This window comes from Miniopterus natalensis, chromosome 5 (genome assembly GCF_054644295.1).
Source record: "Miniopterus natalensis isolate mMinNat1 chromosome 5, mMinNat1.hap1, whole genome shotgun sequence".
Lineage (NCBI taxonomy): Eukaryota > Metazoa > Chordata > Mammalia > Chiroptera > Miniopteridae > Miniopterus > Miniopterus natalensis.
This window is the reverse complement of record NC_142085.1, coordinates 20,412,701-20,423,395: the sequence shown is the minus strand read 5'-3', so window position 1 is coordinate 20,423,395 and position 10,695 is coordinate 20,412,701. Positions and strand designations below refer to the sequence as shown.

Sequence of the window (10,695 nt, the reverse complement as noted above, 5' to 3'; positions counted from 1 at the left end):
CACCTTTGTATTTTTACTTTCTATTCTTGAGGCTAAGATTCTACATCCTAGAGTTATCCAAAATAGTATTATATCCAATTAGAGCCAGAGACATCTTCTATCCTTTGTCTATAGCAGCAAGGCTACAGAAACCTCCTTGATTAGACTCCAGTCATGCCCCACTCCCACCCCTCCAAAGTGGCACAATGGGCACTATAAGAAGCAGCATATCAAGGCAGAGATACACAGAAAACTCCTAGGAGAGGCAACACAGCCACGGCCCAAATGGAGACTGAATGATATACCCATCGGCACAGCGTGTGTTCATGGCTGTATGTTTGTGGAGTCAGGCTGCATGTTCATGGAGTAATCTGGGAATAAACCCATGGTTTGCTGGGTATTACAATACTTAGCAGTTTGCAGTATTTCATCATAGGTTTTCCCCAGCAGTTTCCATGTGGCCTCCAATTTGCTGACAGGGTTTTGCTGGAACTGGGTCTGGGGCTGCAGGGATTCCTCTCCATAATTATGGAACTGGTTGCTCCAGGCCTGGCTGTTGCAGGCTTGGGGCCACCAGGTCTGACTATTCCAGGAATGGTAGCTCCAAGATGGCCTGTTCCAGGAATGTTGCTCCAAGGTAGGTTACTGCAGGTCTGGTTGCTCCACATCGAAACGTTTGTAGAAGCGCTCACCAGGCATCCCTGGTGACAGGAAGAGAGGCCCAGGTACTCAGTAGTTGCTGAGCTCACCTGGGTCATATGGTTGCTGTTCTTTGGCCAGTTGTATTTCTGCCACCTCTTGCATTTCATTCTCTTGTTCTGGAACCAGGTCTTAATCTGTTTGTAGCTAAGGTTCAGGATGGTGGAAAGCTCTTGCATCTGCTGGAGGCTGAGGTTTTTCTGTCTCTGAAATCTCTCATTGAGTACACAGAGCTGGGTCTGCGAGAACAGGGTTCTGATCTTCTGCTTCTTGGCCAGGGCCTTCTCCTCCTTCCCTGTGCTGTTCTCCACGGAAGTGGGTAGTGTTACCCTGGGACTAGTGGAAGAGTCAAGGCTGTTCTGAATAAGCAGATCCATGGAGGAAGGAAGAGGAGAGACAGTCTCTGTGTGGAGTGTCTCAGCTCATGACATTTGCATGGATGCATAGTTTTCTTCAGGCTCATAAATCTCAGGCACTGGTGAAGGCTCCCTAGAATTGGATAATTTGGAACAGGGCAGACTTTGGGGACAAGCCGAATCGACACTCATCTTGCTGAGTTGAAGGAGGGAGGAAAGCACCAAAGAGCTAGATTGTAAGAAAGGCCTGGGCTTAAGTATCTAGATAGAAGAGTTTAGAGACAATACAAAGATCTCTAGATGTAAAAGTATGAAAAAGATGGGAGGAAAAGAGTCAGCTTTGCAGTAACAGGAGCCAACCAGCCAATTTTGAGAAAACTTGCTGGCTCTCTGTACAGAAGGAATCCTATCGTTAGCATATTCCAATTCTCCAAATTTAAATGGATTTCATGGTCAACCTGGTTTGGGCTTCGATACGACTTTCTAGGCTGTGAACCAAGTGAAATCGGTAGAGCCTTTGAACCAGCAAGATGCTCATTTTAAGTTAAGGAGATTGAAGCCTGGAGTGGGGCCACAGGTAATCAATGCTTGGGCCAGAGGCAGAATCCCAACTCTGAAAGGTCCCAGCCCTGGACTTTCACCAAAGGCAAGGAGCCACCGAGGGATTCTATCTACTCTGACAATGTGAGATTAACCCTCACCAACAACAGGTGTTTTTTGAAACTTGGGGTGAGGAAGGGGAGCTATCATGTTCCAAGTAGAGAGCTACTCATTTTCTTAACCTTGTATGTAAACAAATTCAACATTCAAAGCAGGAGTCACCTGATAGATCAGTGGTACTACAGATAGAAGCCCTTTTAGGAAAAAAACCCAAAAGCTCCTTTATAAAGCAATTATACAGGCTGATGCATCACAAGAAAAAAGGGGTCAATGGGTAGGCCCTAATTATCCTACCAGAGGCCTGAATTAATGACGTTACATTACTAATGGGAACTCGAGGCTCACTTCATGAATGAGTGGGGTCTCTCTCTCTTTCTCTCTCTTGCAAAAATTTTCTTCCAGATAGGAAAGTTTGAGAAAGCAAAAAGCATAGTAAAAAGATCCATCAGAAGGTAGAAAAACACAACAACCTGGAGAAGGAGTCATCTTTCAAGTGGCATTGGTCATGTTGGGACAATAATTGCCCGTCTCAAGTGGAGGCGGAAAGTGGTTTGAACTTGACACTCCCAGTATTTCTATAGGGTCTCTTCAAGGGAGGGGCGTGGGACAGGCACAGCACCATTTCTCAATGCACAGATTTCAGTGCAAAGAAGTGTCACTCATCCAGAGTCAATATATGGCAGTGAGGAGGGAATCTCATGAAGTTAAATAGCTATAGGATTATAAATCTGGGTCCTTAGAAAGGACCTGGTCTGATTGTCTCATTTTACAGATGGGAATTCTAAGCAGGAGAGGGTGAGAGAGAGAGAGAGAGAGAGAGCTTTCATCTGCATTGTGCATTGAGCAGTCACATCTAGCGTGAAAGCACACTCTACTTCAATATACTCACTCCCTGCAAGAGGATGGCAGGAAAAACATTCTACCTAGGGATTATTATTAACCAAGCAAGGCTCATGGATACTAAGAGAGAAACTCTGGAATTATTTGAGAATCCCTCGAGTAAACTGTGCCCTCTCTCCTGCAGTCCACAACCCAGTTTGCCCTATCCGGAAAGATTTCGATAAACTTGCATGGATTAGGTTGGCTGTGGATGACCCTGGGTGGAAACACATTCAATGTCTTGCTCACACCTCACCAAGGAAGTGACTAGGTCAGGTGGCTCAAGGAAAAATTGGTGCTAACAGTATCTAAGATGTGGTGAGATACTGTGTGAGATACTGTGTGGTGAGACTGCTTAATACATAATGATTTTTGGCAGTTATTTAAATTCCTTAGACTTTAATTTTCTTCATCTATAAATTGAGGCAACTAAAGCCTACCTCATAGGGTTGTTGTAAAGGTTAAATGAAAAATTGTAGCTAAATATTAGAATAGTACTTGGCAAATAATAATTGCCCATTAAAATGTTAATAGCTTTCATTAGAGTGCCTGTAAATTCATGCACACACACACGCACACACACAAGGAGACACACACAAGCAAACACATACACACACATGCAAACACACAGCTATAACCATGAGTTTGGATGTAGACACTCTCATGGGAGTTAGGCCAATGACTTCTAAATAAAAGAGTTAAGTATTTGACTCAGTCTGTTCAACATCAGGGGTATCAGCCAGCAAAGTCTGCTGAGCTTGCCACTGGATAATCCTGTCATTCAGTGTTACCATGGTTACCATAGTTCCCTGCCCAGGACAGAGTATACATCATGCGCTCCACTCGGGGCACCCTGTCTCTGAGCTCTGCTTCACTGTCGCTTTCTCTGTGAAGTCTCTCCTGATTAGTCCAACCACAGTGCTGACTCTCCCTCCTGATTTCCTGTAATATTTATAACCTGTGCCACTCACTTCATATTTAGTATTTATTGTGTTACATTGATGAATTTTAGTCTTTTTGTGTGCATATATTTTCCAGATAAGACTGTAAACCTTTGGGGACAGCATTACTCCCCTTTGTTACTATGTTACTCACTTTTGTATGCCCAAACCCAGAGCCAGGTGCCTGGCACGTAGAATGTGTTCAATAAAGTCCTTTGATTACACAACCAAAGGTTTGATGATACTGGCTTTTCCAATTCCCACATGACCTGGTACTTAACTAGCAACCTCAATGGAGCTGACCTATTTCCACAAACATCGCCTCCTTGATCTTCCTTACTGGAAAAGATGTCACAGAACTGCCTTTCACTTACTGATGCCTCCTTATTGTCAACATTTCCCTTGGTAGTATTTAAATGGAGGCTTGCATTGCATTTGGAGGCCAAGAAGATATAATAGAAGACAATAGAAGAGAGATGGGTGGGGCTATTTGGTGATGAGAAGGACAGTCCAAACTGGCCACCCTGGTCCAGCCAGTGTTGCTCAGAGGTTGAGTGGCCACTCAAGAACCAGGAGGTCATGGTTTGATTCCTGGTCAGGGACATGCCTGGGTTGCAGTCGATCCCCAGTAGGGGGCATGCAGGAGGCAGCTGATTGATGATCTCTCATTACTGATGTTTCTGTCTCTCTCTGCCTCTCTCATCTTCTCTCTGAAACAAATAAAAACATATTAAAAAAAAATTTTTTTTAATAAAGAAAAACTGGCTACCCTGTCTGAAGCCAGGTCATGTGATGTTTCCTGCAGGTGTAGACTGTGCCTTCTGGTTTGATGTCCCCCTGGCCAAGGCCCCAGATAGAGGTTCAGTAAGAACTCCTTGGCCCCATCACTAAAAAATAAAACAAAAATTTCTTCATTGCTAAAATAGGGATTAGATCAGGATTTACTGATCAAGTTCCAACCACTTTTCTCAAGTTCAAGATCAGTACAGGTGAAAACCTGATAGTCTTTAAAATCATCAACAACAGTGGCACAGCCTCGAGTTTATCCCCGGCATTCTAATTACACCGGTGCAGAAGATGCAACCCAGAGTCTCATGTGATCATCTGAGATAAGGTGAGAAATTAAAAGACAAACAAGTGACTCATTCTCATGGAAACGCTTCAGACAAGCGAAACCTGTAATTTCTCTCAGGCGTGCTTGACGGATCCATGTGGAGTGAATCACAGACTTACACAAGACCTGAAACCTCTGGCAGGTTTACATTTCTCACTTTGGCCTCTCACAGCAGACGGCTGGTTTGCACTGGGCCTCCTGGATTCCCCTTCCAAGAATGGAGAAGGAAGATCGCAGCCCCTGAAGGGGGCCTGCAGGAGGTGCCCGGCGGGCGCCCGTGATGGTGGGGCCCGGAGGTGGGAAGCTCGGCGCCGACCTTCCTGCGGGGCTGCTGGACCTCCTGGGTGCCGTGAGTACACCTGCTGCGCCAACACCTTTCTCCCGCTGAAGACAGCACTGTCTTTGCTCGTATTCCAGAATGGGGAAAGTGTGTGGTTCAGGATGATATTTTCTGGAATGCTTGGTTATGGAGGAATCTTTCCTAACATTATTTAGAAATTGACTAGCCCAAGGTTGGAGCATTTCCTGTCTCCTTAACATTTGCTTTTCTTTAAAAAGTCATTTGCAGACCTGGCCTGGTAGCTCAGTTGGTTAGTGTCGTCCCGATACACCACGGTGGCAGGTTGGATCCCTGATCAGGGCACATACAACAATCAACCATGAATGCATAAATAAGTGGGACAACGAATCGATGTTTCTCTCTCTCTCCCTGTCTCTCTAAAATTAATCAATAAATCAATTAAGAAAATAAATAAAATAAAAAGTAAGTAATTTGTCAGACTCCAATTGCTTACTCCTATGAGTGAAAGTACAAAACACCTTGTGAGGCAGTTAGCCTGTCTGTTCTATTGTACTCTGGCTTGATGAATTGGACGAGCAGACTAGCTTTCAATTCCCTTCTTTAGGCTGAATGTAAAGCTAGAATTTTTAAATAAAGGATTCTTTAGTAGTTTCTTCTTTCGGTGGGGCCAACAAAGCTGTCTTTGTATCAACTTACAAGGAAACCTTTCCTCCAGTTAAGTTGCTAAAGCCTTTTTGCAAAGGCATCTCCTGTGTTTGAGTGGCCACTAGTACTGCACTTGATGGTTTATGTCTCTCCCACTCTGAGGACAATTGTGGGAATGCAAATATATTGCATCACAGGGTGCAATTTCCCTTTTTTTTTTAGCGTCAGCACTCCAGTGAGCTTTCTTCATGGAGCAGAGCAATTGCCCAGTATAGCCATGTCTTTACAATTATCTCAGTATCAACATAGTTGCTAAGATGCTGAATGCCTTCCAGCTCTGAAATTATGTGATTTTTCAAACCTGTCAGAATTTGAATCCACACTGCAATTCTCAGAAAGGATACTGAGCTACAAAGAGATTGGCTGGAAGCCATCTGAAATAGCTGAGGCTGAGATGTTTCTGCGTCTAATAGATCTTTTACATCTTTCTTTCCCCCAAGGCTCTTTATGAGATAGCTCATCCACGGCAAGAGAGAACTGGGAAGAGTGACCACATACAGTCTGTTATTGGGGCCAACAAACACACCAACAACTCATTTAGCCATCTGGCTATATAATCAGAGTTCTAATTACACTAGTGGAGTAGATGGGACATACGGTTATGAAATTAGGCTGCAGGGAACAAAGCACTCCCCCAAATGTGGGTCCCCTAACTCTAAGTTCCTCAGTCTCCAGTTCCCCTTTAGACTGGTCCTTCCCATTAAGGGGACTGGCCAACAAGTAGGAGGTGAGTTGTCGCCTAGAAGGTTAGCAAATGACTTAGAAGATGCCTTCCTGTCACCTTGGGCTGAAATTCCATGGAAACACATTTTGGAAAGTGGCCACTTGGTTTATAGGAATTCCCGTCCAGCTCGCCTTAGGGTGCTGTTTTGCATGAAGACTTTTGAGAGATTGCACCTTTGGAGGCACTCCTTCCTCCCCGGCTGCAGTTACAGTTCCCAAGCTGTGCCTTTTATTATTTTCTTTGACAGTCCTGATGCCAGCTCTCACTCATCGAGTTCAGACAGGTGGGCGTGCCTCAGGCTGCATGAGTCACCTCCGTCAACTCCATCAGAAATGAGCTCCAGGACCCAAGCGGACTAATTGTATTTTTGAATTCCAACTCACTCAGAAGCTCAGCTCTAAGCACAAGGAAGGTGGGACAAATAAGAGATGCTTGCACTGCCGTGCTTCTGGCACTTCACTCATCAGGCATGAGGTTGTTTCTTACTGAACCTACCTAGGTGGGACCTCACAATCCTTTTTAGTATAAGGCTCCAGGTCCAACAAAGCGGAGGTCCATAGTAGGCTGGGAGCATTTCTGCTTAAATTACCACATTCCAAAATGATCTAGAGTTGCAGATATGCTCACCTGCCCCTTTGAGATAGAAAAGTAGCTGCCTTATGCTTTAAAAACAAAACCTTTAGAAGCTGGCATCATTCCCTGCAGGGGTCATTCATTCATTCTTCCATTTATCCACAAATGTGTCTCTTAGGTACCTAATGCTCCGCTGGGCTCTGGGGATAGAAAGACTTCCCTCTGCGTTAACATCCTGACTAATGGTCACCTGTTTTGTTTGTTTGTTTGTTTGTGTTTTGCCTAGTCCACTAGGTGCAGCCCAATTTCCCTTGGTCTCGGGACTAAAGCACTAAGTCTTGTGCTCTGTTGTCCTCTTGTCATTACGGCTTAGAGTCTGAGCAGCGGTGTGGGCGGCGCCCGTTGCTGTGCATTCCCCGGGAGGCAGGTCCTGACACACGTTTCTTCTGGAACTACTGTATCTAGTTCTATTTCCCTTCGGGCCTCTGAGGCTAGTGAGTGCTCTTCTCTGTCTGCTGGAGCCAGGAGCCTGGCTTCCGTCCAGCAGCCTACGATGCTTTTTACTCTCTCGTGGGAAAGAGAGATGGGTGGTAGTGGGCAATCTCACCCTCACAAGGACCCGCAGCGAGGCGGGTTGTGGAAGGGGGAGGAGGGATTTGGGACATTACTTTTACAGGCCCTGAGAAGCGTCATTCCAGGTTGCTTGTGGCTTTTATCTCTGAAAGGCCCTCTTTTAGACACTTTGGGAACAGGATGCGGAGCTGCCTTTCCCCGGTGACTAAGAGGCTGGGGGAGCTTCTTTGTAAAGGCCCGGTAACTCATTACACACAAAACACCGCAGAGTCTCAGGCAGGAGCTCTTCTGCATCGTGCTTTCTCTTCCTCATTTTTATTCTCCGTTTCTGTGTCTGTCCTCCCTTCCCTGGTGATCATTCCAGACTTCTGATCACCATGCCACTGGTGCCTGCCTCCCCTCACCTCCCCACCCTGAGCATCATCTTTCAGAGTAGCTCTGACTCGGTTCACAGATTAAAGCCCTGCTTGTCGCCTGCTGTGCAGAGCAGCTGGCTTTGGGCCTCAGCCAGTATCTGATTCTGTCCGGAGGGCTCCCGTTCAACTCTTTCTGGTAGGAAGAGAGACAACCCGATTGGGGCTCGCTTGAAAACATCTATCCATCTGGCCCCTGCTTGCCAATTACACTGGGCAACAATAAGAAAGTTATAACTCCTCTTGGGTAACACCAGAAACATTCTGCACCCCTCCCACACACGTTTATAATAACTGAAGAAAATTTACCATATAATTATCATACCAAATGGTATATGGGTCACATACAGCAGACTGTAATGACATGAATGATCAAGTAGCAAATTAATTAACTGAAACTCTCCAAATAGCCAACTGGGCTCAATTCAAAGTTTGTGTTTCTTATGGTCTTGTTTATGATTTATATTGCATGTTATCTGCTAGTACATTTTTTTAGTTTATGTGAATACAGGAAATGCATTATTATTTCATAATGTTCCACAAAGAGAATAATGATCTACAAAAAATGCCATGACTATTGGCCCCTTTACTTGAACCCTTTCAGGACCTGTGCACTTAGAGGCCCTAGCACTGGTTGGGGAAACATTTCTTACTCCATACTTCACACCGCATCCCATCCCATCCTAAAAGACAAATGCCTGATTTTCTTCTAGCAGGATTAGTTTATGCAAAGTTCTTTATTGAAAACTGAGAGATTAAAAATGGCCCTTGTATGAAGCCTTAGGTTGCAAGCATTATTACTTATATATCCCTATCTTTGGCTGGCCTTCCTCCATTTAACTGTGCATTTCAAGCCATCTTCTGCAAGTAGAAGAGAATTGCATTTATCTTCACCCTCAGTCTTATTATTTGTTCCTGAACATAGGTAACTTTTCTCCCTGATACATGTATCTGGACAAGGAAATTTCAACAGAAATGTAAAGAACAGCAAAAAGAAAGGATCGAAATGACCACTTTAGTGGGAAAAGTGAACCATTTTCAACTGGACAATGAAATAAATCTTACAGTCTATATTAAGTCTTTCACATTGCAGGTTACAATCCATTAGAGGATTGTGAATTAACGCAGTTTTATGAATTCAATTTAGTGGGTGACAACCAGTTTTTGAGAGACTGTCAGATAGAACAGAGTGGAATACTAGATAAAAATCATGGACATTGAGTGCCCATGGTTGCTTGTAAGTAGGAAGAATAAGTACTTTTACAAAAATAGTTGCTAAAATATAGAAATTACATATTTTTCAATTTATATATGGTTACCTATATACATACATATATTTTTCTGAACACACTGAGTCACAATATAAGATCTGTTTCTTACTGTGTCATAATAAAAATTTTTTGCAACCCACAGGTATATAGGTGAAACACATGAATACATTTAAGACAACTTATACTGGTTCTTCTGGTACTTCTTTTTGTGATCATCAGTTAAAAATTTATCTAAACAATATTTACATTGCAAATTGCTTAGTGTGCCCATCCATTAATTTGCTGCATACATGAGAACGTCTTTCCACCCACACTATAAGATCAAGAATTCTGCACTCATATCCCAACACCTATGCAAATCTATTACCACACTTTGCTGGTCATTCTGCCATGTTCACTTTCCTCTGTTCAGACTTGCTCTACAAGACAGTGTGTAAATCAAAATACTTTCCCCTGTTCAATGGTTAGGAACTCAAAGACAACTTTAAACTCAAAGACAATTTGGAAACCTCCCTTTAAGTGTCTGCATCTCGTCATCTCTGCTGAAGGCTCACTGGAGTCATGAAAACTCATCTCAGCCTTGGCTCCACCCAGGAAAAGTTTGACTCTAGATCAGTGTGTTTTGTCTGTTGCCTGGCCACAGGTTGCCTTGTGAGCCTAGAGAGATCAAAGTAAATTCATGTCCATTTGACCATGAGGGGATTTTTGTTTGCTGAAGGCTAGGTATCTGCCAGGCCTTGTTCGCTAGGTACAATATGTAGATAATCTCTCTTCCCACCATTGGTTTTACTTTTCTGTGTTTTCCATTGGACACTCTTCACAGAAAGGACAGCAGCTTGTCTTTCTGTAGCCCCAGCACATGATACGGTTCCTGGCAAATACAAGGCACTTGATAAATGTTGGTTGGTAAAATGAATGATCAGCCTACATTTTATGAAATTGATGAGAAAATAGGCTCAGGAAGGGTCAAACAGTTCATCAGTAGCAGAGAGAAGATTACAACTTAGCTCTTGCTGATTCTAAAATTCATATTTTCTTTTTGCTGCATCTGCACTACCAGGAAAATTATTCTAAGGAACTTTCTTCCCAAAAGAGGTCTTAATTGACATTATCCTAAAAAAAAATGTGTGATGATCAGGATGATGTTGACGAATTTAACTATTGTAAAGATACTTAATTGGAGATTTGGCTTTGAAAGGTGGAATCATCAAGAAAAAGGCAAGAAACATAGATGTGGCAAAAGAATAGAGAGTTATCTTCCAGTGCCGCTAGTTTTTCTGTACAGTAGTTTATTCATCTAATAAGAGGGAGTCTTAGTGCTTGACTGGTAACAGACAATAGTGTATATTCATTTCATTTTAAGTTGCTTGACTTCATATGCCTAGAGGGACAGTATACTGTAGGATAGTGGTTTTTGCCTGGGGACCATTTTCCCGCAGGGCACAGTTGGCAATGTCTGGAGATATTTTTGGCTGTCACAACTAGAGAGGGGAGTGCTCCTGGCAAC

At 43.5% G+C, this 10,695-nt stretch overlaps 1 pseudogene; it reads right to left on the bottom strand.

The window, feature by feature from the left end:
- Positions 1-303: 303 nt before the first annotated feature.
- LOC107536813 (homeobox protein NANOG-like) lies at positions 304-1,226 on the bottom strand (annotated as a pseudogene).
- Between the last annotated feature and the right edge of the window lie 9,469 nt (positions 1,227-10,695).